The sequence below is a fragment of the Hemiscyllium ocellatum genome, chromosome 9 (genome assembly GCF_020745735.1).
Source record: "Hemiscyllium ocellatum isolate sHemOce1 chromosome 9, sHemOce1.pat.X.cur, whole genome shotgun sequence".
Taxonomy (NCBI): Eukaryota; Metazoa; Chordata; class Chondrichthyes; order Orectolobiformes; family Hemiscylliidae; genus Hemiscyllium; species Hemiscyllium ocellatum.
This window is the reverse complement of record NC_083409.1, coordinates 97,372,756-97,391,023: the sequence shown is the minus strand read 5'-3', so window position 1 is coordinate 97,391,023 and position 18,268 is coordinate 97,372,756. Positions and strand designations below refer to the sequence as shown.

The following is an 18,268-nucleotide window of genomic DNA, read 5'->3' as shown; positions in this document are numbered from 1 at the left end:
AAGCTAATAAAATGTGAATAGTCAAGCTGAATCCTTCCAGTTTTCAAGCTTTGGAGGAAGGCAAAGATGGGAAGGAGAGCAAAAGAGAAGGATGAGTATGACAACACTGGTAAGAAAGGAGGACCTTCTTATTGTTGGGGATCTGAAAAGAGTTCTGGTTAGAGCTTGTACTTCTTTTTTAACGCAGGGCCTACAATTGTGTATAGGAGTTTCAATTTTCTGCGTATTGGGCATTAAAATTCTACAAAATCATTTATCCCACTTCGGTTTTGCTGTAACACCAAACGATATTATACAGGAACATTTTGGGTCACAGCAGGAGTACTATTCTGTATTGTTCCTTTATGTACCTGTTTCACAACTTACATTTAAGGGATTGGGCAAGAAAACTTCCTACCATAGTATTCTTCATATTAATGAGCAAGACAATAAAAATCAAAGCTTTAGCCAGCAATATTTATTATTTACAGTGGAAAACTCTTTACATATTTAGCTTTGGTTCATTTGTCGCACATACTGTACCTCCAAATAGTGCAATTCTGCCACAAGTAATTTTCTCTGCCTGCCAATAAGACAACAATCTCCTGCCTTATCACAATTTTCTATTGAAGCCCTAACGTGGAAGCAGACCATTCAGTCCATTGAGTCCACACCGATCCTCTGAACACTATCCCACCTAGACCCAGCAGCCACTTCACTATACTTGTAACATTGCATTTCCCGTGGCTAATCTAGCTAATCTACTTAATCTACACATCCCTGTACACAATAGCAATTTAGCTTGGCCAATCCATATCTTTGGACTGTGGGATGAAACCAGAGTACCCAGAGGAAACCCACACAGACACAGGGAGAACATGCAAACTCCACACAGACAGTTGCCAGAGGGTGGAATTGAGGCTGTGAGGCAGCAGTGCGACCTTTGAGCTATCGTGAACCCCACTGCATATGTCTAAGTTTTATATGTTACTCTTCATAAAGGAGAACTTTATTGTATGTTTATGAAGGTACCAGAATTTTCTTTAGTGCAACAGCATATCATTGATATTATTTGATTTGGCTCAATGATTTATATTGGGCTGTACAGTTGCTACAATCTAGCCTTTTTGCTTTTCATAATATAGAAATGAATTGAAAGATTTGCTAGCATCAGGCTATTCTGGATTCATTCCCAGCTGACTGCAAATCAAATGCGGTCTAAGCGAGTTCTGAGAAGATTTGTAGCTGAGGTGGAGGTTCTAGATGTCATCACTAAACGAAATGAATTAGAGAAAACCTTCAAGACCATAGATAATATCCTTACTGGCATATAATTCACAGAAGACGAGTAAAACAACAACAAATTGCCTAGATGTCACAGTAGAGCAAACAGTCAATGGAGGACTTCAAACCAGCGTCTACAGGAAAACACCACATATGGACCAAAGACTGAACTACAGAAGCAATCATGTCCACACCCACAAACGAGGCTGCATTAGAATATTATAACAATGAGCAACCATACATTGCAGCACAGAGGAACTACGAAGAGCAGAGGAAAATCACCTCTTCAGTGTATTCAAAAAGAACGGGTACCCAATGAATACAGTCCAACAATTTCTCAGCAACAAACCCAAACAAGCAGACAAAACACGCCCAGAAACATAGCCACTCTCCCCTACATCAAAGACATCTCGGAAATGACTGCCAGACTCCTTGGCATCATGGTAGTCCACAAATCCTCCAACATACTAAAACAGTTGCTAATGAACTTGAAAAACCTTATAGAAACAACAAGCAAAAATGAATGACATTTCCAAAACACATTGCAAGAACTGTAACAAACATTACATTGGCCAAACAGGCAAAAAAACAAGCCACCGGGATACATGAATGCCAACTAACCACAAAATGACATGACCCACTCTCACTGGCATCCTTACATACAGATGAAGAAAGACACCACTTTGACTGGGACAACATATCCAATCCTAGTACAAGCAAAGCACGAGAATACCTAGAAGCATGGCATTCCAACTTGGACCTCTGTCAACAAGCACATCGACTTGAACTCCATCTATTACTCTACGAGAAAAATAACAGGAAATGGCATCACAAACCCAAAGAAACCTAAACATATCAAGAGAATGTGGGACATAACACTAGCGCTTCACCAGAAGCTCACTGATGTTACCTAGTATGGTGACGAAATGTCTGAAAACAAAACTTGCAACTCAGTGAGAAAACTTGCATCCAAATGTGGTCTAACTCTGATAAGGTTGATTCAAAATACATGTACCTACTTGTCATGTAATGTCATAGAGTCATAGAGGAGGTACAGCATGGAAACAGACCCTTCGGTCCAACCCGTCCATGCCGACCAGATATCCCAACCCAATTTAGTCCCACCTGCCAGCACCTGGCCCATATCCCTCCAAACCCTTCCTGTTCATATATCCATCCAAATGCCTCTTAAATGTTGCAACTGTACCAGCCTCCACCACATTCTCTGGCAGCTCATTCCATACACGTACAACCCTCTGCGTGAAAAAGTTGCCCCTTGGATCTCTTTTATATCTTTCCCCTCTCACCCTAAACCTATGCCCTTTAGTTCCAGGGAAAAGACATTGCCTATTTATCCTATCCATGCCCCTCATAATTTTGTAAACTTCTACAAGGTCACCTCTCAGCCTCTGATGCTCCAGGGAAAACAGCCCCAGCCTATTCAGCCTCTCCTTGTAGCTCAAATCCTCCAACCCTGGCAACACCCTTGTAAATCTTTTCTGAACCCTTTCAAGTTTCACAACATCTTTTCGATAGGAAGGAGACCAGAATTGCACACAATATTCCAACAGTGGCCTAACCAATGTCCTGTACAGCCGCAACATGACCTCCCAACTCCTGTACTCAATACTCTGACCAATAAAGGAAAGCATACCAAACGCCTTCTTCACTATCCTATCTACCTGCGACTCCACTTTCAAGGAGCTATGAACCTGCACTCCAAGGTCTCTTTGATCAGCAACACTCCCTAGGACCTTACCATTAAGGTTTATAAGTCCTGCTAAGATTTGCTTTCCCAAAATGCAGTACCTCGCATTTATCTGAATTATACTCCATCTGCCACTTCTCAGCCCATTGGCCCATTGGCCCATCTGGTCCAGATCCTGTTGTAGTCTGTGGTAACCCTCTTCGTTGTCCACTATACCTCCAATTTTGGTGTCATCTGCAAACTTACTAACTGTAACTCTTATGCTCGCATTCAAATCATTTATGTAAATGACAAAAGATAGAGGACCCAGTACCGATCCTTGTGGCACTCCACTGGTCACAGGCCTACAGTCTGAAAAACATCCCTCCACAATCACCCTCTGTCTTCTACCTTTCAGCCAGTTCTGTATCCAAATAGCTAGGTCTCCCTCTATTCCATGAGATCTACCCTGGTTAACCAGTCTCCCATGGGGAACCTTGTCAAACGCCTTACTGAAGTCCATATAGATCACATCTACTGTTCTGCCGTCATCAATCTTCTTTGTTACTTGTTCAAAAAACTCAATCAAGTTTGTGAGACGTGATTTCCCACGCACAAAGCCATTGTCATAGTCTAACATCTGAATTTTTTTGAAATCAAACTGCAGTTACCAACTCTTATGACCAACCAACTCACAACTAACTTACTTTTCTCATAATGTTGAGTGGGGGAAAATGCAAACACCAAGTGTTCAATATCACAATACACCACACCTTGAAGCACAGTAGCATTGATTTTAATGACTGGAAGGAGCTTGCGACCAATGGGCCTCTTGCTGAGATATTTGTATCATCGACGGTCACAGGTGAGGTGCCAGAAGACTGGAGGTTGGCTAACGCAGTACAACTATTTCAGAAAGGTGGTAAGGACAAGCCAGGGATCTATAGACCGGTGAGCTTGACACTGGTGGTGGGCAGGTTGTTGGAGGGAATCGTGATGGACAGGATGACACCAAAATTGGAGTTGTAGTGGACAGCAAAGAAGGTTACCTTGGATTACGAACAGATGACAATCAGATGGGCTAATGGGCTGAGGAGTGGCAGATGGAGTTTAAATTTAGATAAATGTGAGGTGTTGCATTGTGGGAAAGCAAATGGTAGCAGGACTTGTACACTTAATGGTAAGGTCCTAGGGACTTCTATAAGGTCATCCCTCAGTCTCCGATGCTTCAGGGAAAATAGCCCTAGCCTATTCAATCTCTCTGTTCAGCTCAAATCCTCCAACCCTGGCAACACCCTTTTAAATCTTTTCTGAACCCTTTCAAGTTTCACAACATCTTTCCGATAGGAAGGAGACCAGAATTGCAGCAATATTCCAAAAGTGGCCAAACCAATGCCCTGTGCAGCTACAACATGACCTCTTAACTCCTGTACTCAATACTTTGACCAAAGCATATCAAACACCTGCTTCACTATCCTATCTACCTGCGACTCTACTTTCAAGGAGCTATGAACCTCCACTCCAAGGTCTCTTTGTTCAGCAACACTCTCAATGACCTTACCATTAAGTTTATAAGTTCCGCTAAGATTTGCTTTCCCAAAATGCAGCACTTCACATTTAACTCCATCTGCCACTATTCAGTCCATTGGCCCATCTGATCAAGATCCCGTTGTAATCAGAGGTATCCTTCACCGTCCACTACACCTCCAATTTTGGTATCATCTGCAAACTTACTTACTGTACCTCTTATGCTCACATCCAAATCATTTATGTAAATGACAAAAAGTAGAGGGCCCAGCACCAATCCTGTGGCACTCCACTGGTCACAGGCCTCCAGTCTGTAAATCAACCCTCTGACTTCTACCTTTGTGGCAGTTCTGTATTCAAATGGCTAGTTTATCCAGTATTCCATGAGATGTAATCTTGCTAACCAGTCTCCCATGGGGAACCTTGTCGAACACCTGACTATAAGGTCATATACATCATGTCCACTGCTCCACCCTCATCAATCCTCTTTGTTACTTCTTCAAAATACTAAGTCTAGTTTGGGAGACATGATCTCCCACGCACAAAGCCATGTTGACTATCTCTAATCAGTCTTTGCCTTTCCAAATACACGTACATCCTGTCTCTCAGGATTTCCTCCAACAACTTGCCCACCACCAACGTCAGGCTCAATGGTTTATAGTTCCCTGGCTTCGAGGTAGATACGATAGTGAAGAAGACGTTTGGTATGCTTTCCTGCATTGGTCAGAGTATTGAGTATAGGTGTTGTGTGGTCATGTTGTGGCTGTACAGGACGCTGTTTAGGCTACTTTTGGAATATTGCAAATTCTGGTCTCCTTCTTATCGGAAGGATGTTGTGAAACTTGAAAGAGTTCAGAAAAGATTTAGAAGGATGTTGCCTGGGATGGAGGATATGAGCAACAGGGAGAAGTTGAAAAGCCTAGTGCTGTTTTACCTGGAGTTTCAGAGGCGGAGGGGTCATCTTATAGAGGTTTATAAAATCACGAGGGGCATAGATAGGATAAATACACAAGGTGTTTTCCCTAGGGCACAGGAGTCCAGAATAGAGGGCATAGGTTTAGTGTGAGAAGGGAAAGATATAAAAATGGACCTAAGGGGCAACTTTTTCACGTAAAGGGTGGTGCATGTATGGAAGAAGCTGCCAGAGGAAGTGATGGAGGGTGGTACAATTGCAACATTTAAAAGACATCTGGATGGGTATATGAATAGGAAGGGTTTTGAGGAATATGGGTCAGATTCTGGCAAGTGGGCCTAGATTAGTTTAGGATATCAGGTAGGCATGGACGAGTTGGATCGAAGGATCTGTTTCCGAGCTGTATATCTCTATGACAATTGAGGGAGTGCAGCATAGGTTCACGAGGTCAATTCCTGGAATGGCGGGATTACCTTACACTGAAATACTAGAGCGACTGGGCTCGTATACCCTTGAGTTTTGAAGACTGAGAGGGAATCTGATTGAGACATAAGATTATTAAAGGATTGGACACTCTGGAGGCAGAAAGCTTGTTTCCGCTGATGGGTGAGTGCCGAACCAGAGGACACAGCTTAAAAATACGGGTAGACCATTTAGGACAGAGATGAGGAGAAACTTCCTCACCCAGAGAGTGGCGGCTGTGTGGAATGCTCTGCCCCAAAGGGCAGTGGAGGCGCAGTCTCTGGATTCATTTAAGAAAGAGTTGGATAGAGCTCTCAAGATAGTGGAATCAAGGGTTATGGAGATAAGGCAGGAACAGGATACTGATTAAGGATGATCAGCCATGATCATATTGAATGGTGGTGCAGTCTCGAAGAGCAGAATGGCCTACTCCTGCTCCTATTGTCTATGACTTTAATTGCTATGTTGGGCAGCACTGTCACTCAGTGATTAGCACAGCTGCCTCAGTGCCAGGGACCCAGCTTCAATTCCAAGCTCAATGTCTGTGTGGAGTTTACATGTTCTCCCTGTGTTTCAATGTAGACTTGATGGACCAATGGCCTCTTTCCACACTACTGGGGATTTTGAGTCATTCAAAATGGCAACAACTTGAAGCATTATGCAACTTGACGGACATGTTCAAATGCCTTCACAAAGACGATGACCAACAGAACAGGGGAAAAGAAAATCCTGCACTCCAGATCTCATCATTTCAGGAGCACAAGGAGAAAAATGCCAAAAGTCAAGAATTGTCTTGCTTGGTTATTTGAAAAACACCTGTGACCTGGAGCAAATTTTATCCTTGAATTGGAGGCCTAAAATTTAAGGCTTTCAAATAATTTCTATATTACATACTGCAAACAGTCCGGATTGTAGCAACTGTACAGCCCAATATAAGTCATTGAACCAGAATCAAATATCAATTGAAGTTTAGCCAACAACATCCAATCACACCATTGTAATTTCTGGTACAGTAGCTTCAGATACACAACAAAATGAGTGCCAGAATTATGTAGAGAACTGGACAGGAAGGCACAATTGTGCCATGTCTTGAAAAGGACCCTTTGTTTGAAAGTTTACCATTTTGTTAATTGTACGAGAGAAGTGACAGGGAAAAATCTAATTTTTTTTTTAAATTGCTAAATCATTGGCAATAAAACACCTACACGGTAAATACTCGTCAACAGTTGGTTTATACTCCGTAGAACACACTTTCCTTCACTATAGAGAAGGAGTCACCAGTCCCGAAATGGTAACTTTGATTTCTCTGCACAGATGTTGCCAGGTAAAAACAAATGACTGCAGATACTGGAAACCAGATTCTGGAATAGTGGTGCTGGAAGAGGACAGCAATTCAGGCAGCATCCAAGGAGCAGCAAAACCGACATTTCAGGCAAAAGCCCTTCATCAGGAATAAAAGACAGAGAGCCTGAAGGGTGGAGAGATAAGCTAGAGGAGGGTGGAGGTGGGGAGAAATTAGCGTAGAGTACAATAGGTGGGTGGGGGAGGGGATGAAGGTGATAGGTCAGGGAGGAGAGGGTGGAGTGGATAGGTGGAAAAGGAGATAGGCAGATAGGACAAGTCCGGACAAGTCATGGGGACAGTGCTGAGTCGGAAGTTTGGAACTAGGGTGAGGTGGGGGGGAAAGGGAAATGAGGAAACTGTTGAAGTCCACATTGATGCCCTGGGGTTGAAGTGTTCCGAGGCTGAAGATGAGGCGTTCTTCCTCCAGGCGTCTGGTGGTGAGGGAGCGGCGGTGAAGGAGGCCCAGGACCTCCATGTCCTCGGCAGAGTGGGAGGGAGAGTTGAAATGTTGGGCCATGGGGCGGTGTGGTTGATTGGTGCGGGTGTCCCGGAGATGTTCCCTCAAGCGCTCTGCTAGGAGGCGCCCAGTCTCCCCAATTTGGAGGAGACCGCATCAGGAGCAAAGGATACAATAAATGATATTAGTGCATGTGCAGGGAAAACTTTGATGGATGTGGAAGACTCCTTTAGGGCCTTGGATAGAGGTGAGGGAGGAGGTGTGGGTGCAGGTTTTACAGTTCCTGCTGTGGCAGGGGAAGGTGCCAGGATGGGAGGGTGGGTTGTAGGGGGGCGTGGACCTGACCAGATAGTCACGGAGGGAGCGGTCTTTGCGGAAGGCGGAAAGGGGTGGGGAGGGAAATATATCCCTGGTGTGGGTCTTTTTGAAGGTGGCGGAAATGTCGGCGGATGGTTTGGTTTATGCGAAGGTTGGTAGGGTGGAAGGTGAGCATCCTTCATCTCCCTCCTTCCACGATCAATTAATTTAATACATGCCGTGACGTTGAACAATTCTTCCGTCGCCTCCGCCTCCGAGCTTACATTCACAATCAGGACTCCCGCCCACCTTCTGAGGACCCCTTTGCCCACCTCCAACACACTGCATCCACCTGGGCACCCCGAGCTGGCCTATTACCTGCCCTTGACCTCTTCATTTCCAACTGCCGCCGGGACATTAACCGCCTCAACCTGTCTACCCCCTCCCCCACTCCAATCTCTCGCCCTCACAACGCGCATCCCTCCAATCCCACTGCTCCAATCCCAACCTCAACATCAAGACAGCAGATAAAGGGGCGCAGTGGTAGTCTGGTGCACTGACCTCTACACCGCAGAAGCCAAACGCCAACTTGAGGACAGCTCTTCCCTCGACCATGACCCCACCCCCCCATCACCAAACCATCATCTCCCAGACCATACAGAACCTCATCACCTCAGGAGATCTCCCACCCACAGCTTCCAACCTCATAGTCCAGGAACCCCGCACTGCCCAGTTCTACCTCCTTCCCAAGATCCACAAGCTTGACCACCCTGGCCGACCCATTGTCTCAGCATGCTCCTGCCCCACTGAACTCATCTCTACCTACCTCAACACTGTCCTATCCCCCCTAGTCCAGGAACTCCCCACATACATTCGAGACACCATCCACACCCTCCACCTCCTCCAAGACTTCCGCTGCCTCGGCCTCCAACGCCTCATCTTCACCATGTATATCCAATCCCTCTACACCTCCACCCGCCATGACCAGGGCCTCCAAGCCCTCCCTTTTTTCCTCTCCAGACATCCCCAACAGTACCCTTCCCCCGACACTCTCATTCATTTGGCTGAATTGGTTCTCACCCTTAACAATTTCTCCTTTGAATCCTCCCACTTCCTCTAGTTCAAAGGGGTAGCCATTGGCACACGTATGGGCCCCAGCTATGCCTGTCTCTTTGTTGCCTACGTAGAACAGTTGATCTTCTGTAATTACACTGGCACCACTCCCCACCTCTTCCTCCGCTACACTGATGACTGCATTGGCGGCACCTCATGCTCCCGCGAGGAGGTTGAGCGATTTATCAACTTCACCAACACATTCCACCTTGACCTTAAATTTACCTGGACCATCTCTGACACCTCCCTCCCCTTCCTGGACCTCTCCATCTCCATTAATGACAACTGACTTGACACTGACATTTTTTACAAACACACCGACTCCCACAGCTACCTGGATTACACCTCTTCCCACCCTTCCTCTTGCAAAAATGCCATCCCGTATTCCAAATTCCTCCGCCTCAGCCGTATCTGCTCCCAGGAGAACCAGTTCCACCACAGAACACACCAGATAACCTCCTTCTTTAGAGACCGCAATTTCCCTTCCCACGTGGTTAAAGATGCCCTCCAACGCATATCATCCACATCCCCCACCTCTGCCCTCAGATCCCGCCCCTCCAACTGTAACAAGGACAGAATGCCCCTGGTGCTCACCTTCCACCCTACCAACCTTCACATAAACCAAATCATCCGCCGACATTTCCACCACCTCCAAAAAGACCCCATCACCAGGGATATATTTCCCTCCCCACCCCTTTCTGCCTTCCGCAAAGACCATTCCTTCCGTGACTACCTGGTCAGGTCCACGCGCCCCCTACAACCCACCCTCCCACTGCAGGAACCGTAAAACCTGCACCCACACCTCCTCCCTCACCTCCTCCAAGGCCCTAAAGAAGCCTTCCAAAGTTTTACCTGCACATCCACTAATATCATTTATTGTATCTGTTGCTCCCAATGCGGTCTCCTCTACACTGGGGAGACTGAACGCCTCCTAGCAGAGCGCTTTAGGGAACATTTCCGGGACACCCGCACCAATCAACCACACCGCCCCATGGCCCAACATTTCAACTTCCCCTCCCACTCTGCCGAGGACATGGAGGTCCTGGGCCTCCTTCACCGCCACTCCCTCACCACCAGACGCCTGGAGGAAGAACGCCTCGTCTTCTGCCTCGGAACACTTCAACCCCAAGGCATCAATGTGGACTTCAACAGTTTCCTCATTTCCCTTTCCCCCCCACCTCACCCTAGTTCCAAACTTCCGACTCAGCACTGTCCCCATGACTTGTCCGGACATGTCCTACCTGCCTATCTCCTTTCCACCTATCCACTCCACCCTCTCCTCCCTGACCTATCACCTTCATCCCCTCGCCCACTCACCCATTGTACTCTATGCTACTCTCTCCCCACCCCCACCCTCCTCTAGCTTATCTCTCCACGCTTCAGGCTCACTGCCTTTATTCCTGATGAAGGGCTTTTGCCCGAAACGTCGATTTCGCTGCACTTTGGACAGATGCTGCCAGACCTGCTGAGTTTTTCCAGCAACTTATTTAAGTTCCTTCTCGATCTTGAACGGAAAGTTGAAATCACTTTGGTGCAGTCAGAATCTTGGGTGTGAGATTTTTGAACGAGAGTGCTCCACACAGGATTGGGGAGAACGTAAAATCAACACTGGATAGATTTACGATTGCAATAAAATTGCGTTTGACGAGCAATCTACCTCCCCTCCAACCCACCCGTCTAAATAAAGATCCATCTTCCAGTCCTTTTATCTGAAGATTCAGACGGTAATATCTGCCATCAGCAACCCTTGCCCCTCCACCCGTGTCCGACCAGCTCAGGCACATGTGCCAGCCGTTGACAGTTGGGTTTAAACGGCATCATTCCATTCCCTCCCCCTCCCACCTCACCCTCGTTTCCCTCTTACCTTAACGACGCAGCTGCGCACTACCCCCCTTCGGCAGGCGCACTTTCAGGACGCAACCTTACGTTGAAAGGGGGGGAGGGACAATCTTTCAGACCACGTGACAAGCCGGGCCCCGCCCCCTCCCCATCTCACCCCCAACTGTCAAAACTCTCCGGTTGTCCACCAGCAGATTGTTCTGCGCTGGACCAGAACGGGAGAAAAAACAAGCAGCTCTGTTTTGTGAATGGCAGAATACTAGCTGGAAACCTGATTAAAACAAAAACAGAACAAAAAGGCACTCAGCAGGCCCACGAGGTTCCGTGAACCAGAAAGACAACTGAACCAACCAGTATAAACAATGTGGATACAAGAGCAGATAAAAGGGATTGATAAAGGATTGCTTGCGTCCTGGTTCTCCAAGCCTATTCACCAAACAGAAGGCTCAAACCAGGAGTGTGACAGAATGCTTTCCATTTGTAGCTCCAACAACACTCAAGAAGCTTAACATTTTTAAAGAGTGTCACTTGATTGGCACCCTATTCATCACCTTAAATATCTGCTTCCTCCACCATGATGCACAGTAACAGCAAAAATATAAGATTCACTGCAATAACTCCTACTGGAACACTTTTCAAAACACTGAGCACTGCCATCTAGAAGAATAAGGTGCATGGAAGGTCACCTTCAAGTTTTCTTTCAAGTCTCAAATCATCCTGGACAGCACGTGGCTCGGTGATGAGCACTGCTGCCTCAGAGCCACAAGGACCCGCGTTAAGTTCCAGCCTTGGGTGACTGTCTGTATGGAGTTTGTATGATCTCCCTGTGTCTGTGGGGTTTACTCTTGGTGCTCCGGTTTCCTCCCACCATCCAAAGATGTGCAGGTTGGGTGGACTGGCCATGCTAAATCACCTGTAGTGCCCAGCGATTTGTAGGTTAAGTGGATTAGCCATGGGAAATGTGGGGCTACAGGGAAAAGGTGGAGGTGTGAATATGGATGAGCAGTTCTTCAGAGCATTGGTGTACACGTGTTGGGCTGAATGGCCTGTTTCCACACTGTTGAAATTCTAGGATTGTCAGTCAGGCTTATTGCTATAAGTGCACTTGTGTTTAGAGGATCTATTAATATACAAATCTTGTTCTTTGCAGACAGAAAGAATCTGTACATCCACTGTGCCTACTTCAACTGAACAAAATTGGTGATAGCATTTCACTGGTTCAATTCTCACAGTAATGCCCTGATCAGAGTCAACCTGCTCTGTTTAGAAATTAAACAGGCCCAGCAGTTAATCCTAATGAAGGGTTTATGCCCGAAACATCGATTCTCCTGCTCCTTGGATGCTGCCTGACCTGCTGTGCTTTTCCAGCGTCACTTTGCAACCGTAATCTCCAGCATCTATAGTCCTCACTTTCTCCCAGCAATCCAATTGTCAATTAATTGTCAATCATCGTTCTCCATGAGTCCACTTGCCAATCAATCAGTATTTTCCGCTCATGCATAAAAATGTTGCTTTTCCTTGAATTGGTGTTTTTGCAAATTGTACTTGAAGAATACAGTACAAAAACTTTGACAAAATATCATATTTTCAGTAATACCCAATTGTATGTCAGGATTGACATTTTTGAATTAAGATGTAACCCTAACTGAAAATATGCACTGCTTTCAATTTCTATATAAAATATCAAAATAATTATGTTTACAACCAAAACCTGTAATGGGGTTGTTGTGAAAAGATTAGGATGTTGTTACATGAAAGAATGATCACAATGTTAAATTGTAGCAGATTGAGGACTTCCGTCATGATTCGAGGATGTTGTTCATTGTTTGCACTCAGAATTGCAGTGACTGAATTGCAAGAATAAGCAATTCTGCTGTGAAGCACTTTGGGATATCCTGGCATATTATAAGTTTTTTCATCCATATCGCTCATTTATCCGTCTAATATGTAGTAGTTTTACATTGGGCTGTATCAGCTACAAATATAGCAAACTAAATTTCTACACTTATTTAAGTCAGCATATTAAAACCTTTTAACATTTCCTCTTGTTTGTAAAATGAGAAATGAAAAATAAACAAATTTAGTATATAGAGTAATCAATTAACATTAGAAGCAACTAAATTACTGCCCTTACAAAATCAATATACATTGTCTAATACAGTCATGAACTGTAAAAGATGCCACATATTTTGTTAACTCCATTATCATCAACTTATTAATAGAAATGTTAAATTAAAGGATAAAGTGAGTTAATAGGTTTATTTGCTTAGTACGCTATGTCTTAGATTATGTCCTAGAAATACATTCAGAATATATAAACTCATTGTAAGCTTCACTTTAACTTGATATTTCTTTGATATGTGGTCTTGAATTGTTTTAGGAAACTAGCCATAGGCTACAAAGCTGTGTACTATCTAGTTCCTAATAATGCTTAGTGCCTTAGGAAAAATCTATCAGCTATTAGAGATTTTTCTTATATAAATGAGATTTAATCTTCACACTGTGATTGCTTCTTTTGTTAAAGTAAATTTCGGAAGACACCAGCTTCAGATCCCTGACACTTTATTTCTGAAAACCGCAGGAGATATCCAGAGTGCCACCAAAGGAGTCTGGCAGTCTCCTCTATTCCTGATGAACAGCTTTTGCCCAAAACGTCGATTTTCCTGCTCCTCAGATGCTGCCTGACCTGCTGTGCTTTTCCAGCATCACTCTGATCTAAACTCTGGTTTCCAGCATTTGCAGTCCTCACTTTTGCCTCGTCTTCTTGTGCAGGCACTCCTTAATGAATCTCTGACCATTACAAGTAAATAGTATTTTTTATATCTAGTTCAAGTATAATTGATACAAATTATAGGGAATCACAGGGCGGAATACAAATCTTGCTAACAATATGTGTTTTTCACTCTTACAATAGCTGGAGATCACTGGCTTCCTGTGATAATATTAACCTGTTCACAGAAACTTGTGACTGTACTAGTGGGCGGCACGGTGGCACAGTGGTTAGCACTGCTACCTCACAGCGCCTGAGACCCAGGTTCAATTCCCGACTCAGGCGACCGACTGTGTGGAGTTTGCACGTTCTCCCCGTGTCTGCGTGGGTTTCCTCCGGGTGCTCCGGTTTCCTCCCACAATCACAAAGATGTGCGGGTCAGGTGAATTGGCCATGCTAAATTGCCCGTAGTGTTAGGTAAGGGATAAATGTAGGGGTATGGGTGGGTTGCGCTTCGGCGGGTCGGTGTGGACTTGTTGGGCCGAAGGGCCTGTTTCCACACTGTAAATAATCTAATCTAATCTAATCAATCTTGTGCCAATTGGTATAGGAGTAGATAATAGGTTTTAGTATCAATAGTGTGGTTAGTCTTCAGATACTCTTGTTAACTGGCAAGCAAGTATATGAATGGAAACAGGAGGTAGTTAATGGGATGTCTGATCAGGGCTGACAGTCCCATTCAAAAAGTGAGTATCTTCAGTCCCATTCAAAAAGTGAGTATCTTCGCTCAGGGGTGGGAGTGAAATACACACATATGGCTCCAGACTACTTTGGTGGTTGAGGGGCAGCCAGACTCTTGCTGTGATCTCTGGTCTCTGCCTACCACTGGACAGGCGTACAGTCTAATATATAGAGAATCATTCCAATAGGGGACCTCTAACCTTTGAATTCCCACTGCCTCTGTGCACAAGGATAAGCCAGTGAAACAGAACATTTTACTTTTCAGGGTTCACAACCTTCATCACATTGTTACCAACAAAAAATTATTTTAGTATACTCTGATCATGGCTACTTTACAATTTTTGTTAACATGAATTAAACTGGCAAATGAATTCTTCTTAATGACTGCTTATTTGCAGTTTGACAGCATGACATAATCCTTTTGTTTCTAAGGAGATTATTGGTAATTCTAATGGAAAGCTAGTGCACATAGGCTTTAGTTGAATTCTTTAAGCATATTATTTCAAACAGACATTTTTTCTTGCCTAAAACCTAAACATTTTTTGATGTCAGTTAAATATCAGTCATGCATATAACATTTCCTATGTATCTCTTTTGCCTCCAGCTTCAGTGCTTTTAAATAAGTTGAATGCTTTCAAGATACCAACAATAGATATTGTGTCTTGAGAAAAAAAATCTCAACAGTCATGTGATGGCAATAAATTACAAACATATCTTGCTATTTTTTACTCACCTCATCACTTGGCTTTGAGTTGGAGTTGGTTTTAACTCTAACTGAATCTGAATAACAATGTCCTGACAACACAGCTCACTGAACTGCTTATCTCTCATCTAATCCTTTGATTGGCTATCTTTTCTCCACATTCTTACTACTGCAGCAGCTTCCCAACTGGACGGCTGATTGAGATTTCATTTATGGAAGGGTAATGATTTATAATAATTTATCTGTTTTCCCAATTGGTTTCCTAAGCTGCACAATATTCTTGGAACATCTGTGTGTGTTTGAAACCAGATTCTAAAAGGTGTTCAAAACAAAAGACAATGGTGTTTCTCCTCTTTGATTTCTCTTGTGAAAACTCAACTTCACTTTTTTGAATGGTTGTTTGGACCCCGACTGAGTGTTGCAGACTGGCACATTCCAAGGTCCAGGACTACGTGTTGAGGGACGCGCTGAAGCTTGGGGCAGCTGCCGCCAAGGCGCGGTGGGGAAAGACCACCGTTTAACATCTGCCTGTCTAAAGAAGATCAGGGGGCCCTGTAGTCATTTGGGCTCTGCTGACGCCTCAGCTCAATATGTGAGTGAGAAATGCACAGAACTGTATGTAATAATGAAAATTCTGAACTGTGTATGTAAATGTTGACATATGTATGGCATTACCAAATGTACAGTATATCAAATATTTTATGAATATTTTATGAATAAAGTATATTTTTGAAATAAAAAAAAGTTTGGAGCAAGCATGGCTGGTGGTGAGAAGGGCTCTGCCTATGAGATCCTTTATGCACACCCGGGCTCTCAGCCACACCACACACTGCCCTCGAAGTGGCTGGGTGAGGGGGAAACAAGACTGTCACACACCTCCTTCTGGAATGTGCCTATGCAGAAGTCTGGAGAGGAATGCAGTGGTGTTTGTCGAGGTTCGTCCCGAGCAGCGCCGTGACGCGGGACTCCGTGCTCTATGGCCTGTTCCCTGGGACGCACACCGAGACGAACATCAACTGTGCCTGGAGGATCATCAACTCGGTGAAGGACGCTCTCTGGGCTGAAGGAGTTGACCCCGACTGAGTGTTGCAGACAGGCACATTCCAAGGTCCAGGACTACGTGTTGAGGGACGCGCTGAAACTTGGGGCAACTGCCGCCAAGGCACAGTGGGGAAAGACCACGGTGTAACATCTGCCTGCCTAAAGAAGAACAGGGGGCCCGCGCAGTCATTTGGGCTCTGCTGACGCCTCAGCTAAAAATGTAATCGTACAGACCTGTAAATAGGAACAGGTTACTCTGTTTCGGTATGTAAAGAAACGGAATGTTTACATATGTATAGCATGTCCAATTGTATAGATCTTCAAAGTATTTTATGAATAAAGTATATTTTTGAAATAAAAAAAATGTTTGGAGCAAGCAGTGAACTAAATCTGCCTGGCACTCACTCTGGTTTTTTGTCATATTTTCCTGACATATAGTTTGTTTGGTGATTTTGGTAAACTGTGAGTCTGAGTACTAGGAAGCAAGCTGAGCCATTAAGCATTTAGCCATTTAGCAATCAACACTCACTGTCAATTGGCAATTCGCTGCTGGCTTGTGGAAATCATGGGTAGCACCATGACTCAGTGATTGACACTGCTGCCTCATACCATGGGCCTGGGTTTGATTCCTGCCTTGGGCGACTTTCCATGTGGAGTTTACACATTCTCCCTATGTCTGTGTGGGCTTGCTCTGGTTTCCTCCAAAAATGTGCAGGTCAGGTGAATTGATCATCCTAAATTGTCCATAGTGATAGTTGCATTAGTCAGAGGTAAAGAGAGGGGAGGGGAATAGGTCTGGGTGGGTTACTCTTTGGAGGGTTGGTGTGGACTTGTTGGGCCAAATGGCCTGTTCCATACTGTAGAGAAGCTAATCTAATTAATCTGTCCTGCCAACCTTAATATATTTTCTTAATGAACTACAAAATTAATTTATGAAATTTATGAAATTAATTGTTTCCTCTCTTTATATATTTTAGGTTGTGTGATTTTTAACTTTGTACACCCCAGTCCAACACCAGCATCTCCAAATCATTATATATTTTATTATCACTTGTTCTTGTACCATTTTAAAACTTGGGAATTGAATAAATCTCAATAATTTACCAGATATTCACCAAATAACTAGAATCATCCCATCTTGTAGAATAACAATTACAAATTGTCAGGACTCTACTCTCAATTCCTCTATTTTATTATACATCTTTTGCTCAATCTTCTAACTAATGCTACCAGCCACCAGATCTTCTTTTCATTCACTCTCTGATAGGTAGAGTTCTAATTTTCCTAAATATTCTTCACTTTCCTAATTTTAATTCCGATGTTTCCATCTCATCCTGAATTCGTGCAGAAATTATTCTCTCTTTGAGTGATCTATTCCTCCATAAGTCATTGTCACACATCAGCATTAACAGGATTTCGGAAGATTTCTGGCTCACAATGGTGAAATGAACAGGTAGATTATGGCCAAGAAAAGCTCAATGCCAAAGAATAGTTGAGAGTCTGTACATCTTTTCTTGCATTCTCATTTCTAAGAGCTGGGCCATGGACTTCCATTGAATTGATCCGCATTTATGGATAAAGTATCACAGTAGTCACCAATGCCTTGTGCAGTACAGCTGACCAAGACCTTATCCCGCCCTTATCAGTCGCCATCAGGTGTATTGAAAAGATTTAGAGACGGATAATCAAGCTTTTTAATACTTCAAGTGCACTATCCAATGAGTCTTAGTGTGGAACTTGAACCTGAAGCTTCTAGCCAAGTAAAACTAACAAACTAACACTACCACTGTGCCACAAGATCTTCCCATAAGATATTGAAATTATAAACTCAATATCAAGATAGGTTTTGAATGAGAATCATACCAAACATTCCGAAAAACTCGGATTGGATTCGAAATGTTAACTTTTTTTAAACGTAGATACTGTCAAATCTACCGAGTTTTTCCAGCATTCTCTGTATTTGTTAGAAATAAAGCCGGTTCTTCAAGCAACGTGAACAGCAAATTTAACACTTCCCTATTATCAGAAATAACTGAAGGCATTAATTGAACAGCGAATGAAAAAAAGGATTAAATATTGAACTAGCAATAATCGCGCCTCCAGCGGCTGTACGATTGGCACTTGGCGATTGCCGTACAGCTACAAACGGGGTCAAAGTTCGATGATATCAT

General features: G+C 44.0%; 1 protein-coding gene across 2 annotated transcripts in view; it reads right to left on the bottom strand.

Moving 5' to 3' along the window:
* The window catches only part of glmna (glomulin, FKBP associated protein a), a 68,122-nt gene extending 57,151 nt beyond the window's left edge, over positions 1–10,971 (bottom strand). Inside the window, exon 1 of one of the 2 annotated variants that reach the window (XM_060829969.1) lies at positions 10,928–10,971. The gene's annotated coding sequence lies outside the window, so the exon portion shown is untranslated. Of the gene's footprint in view, positions 1–10,736; positions 10,805–10,927 lie in introns of those variants that run through there. The other variant, XM_060829968.1, reaches the window with a different exon arrangement.
* Between the last annotated feature and the right edge of the window lie 7,297 nt (positions 10,972–18,268).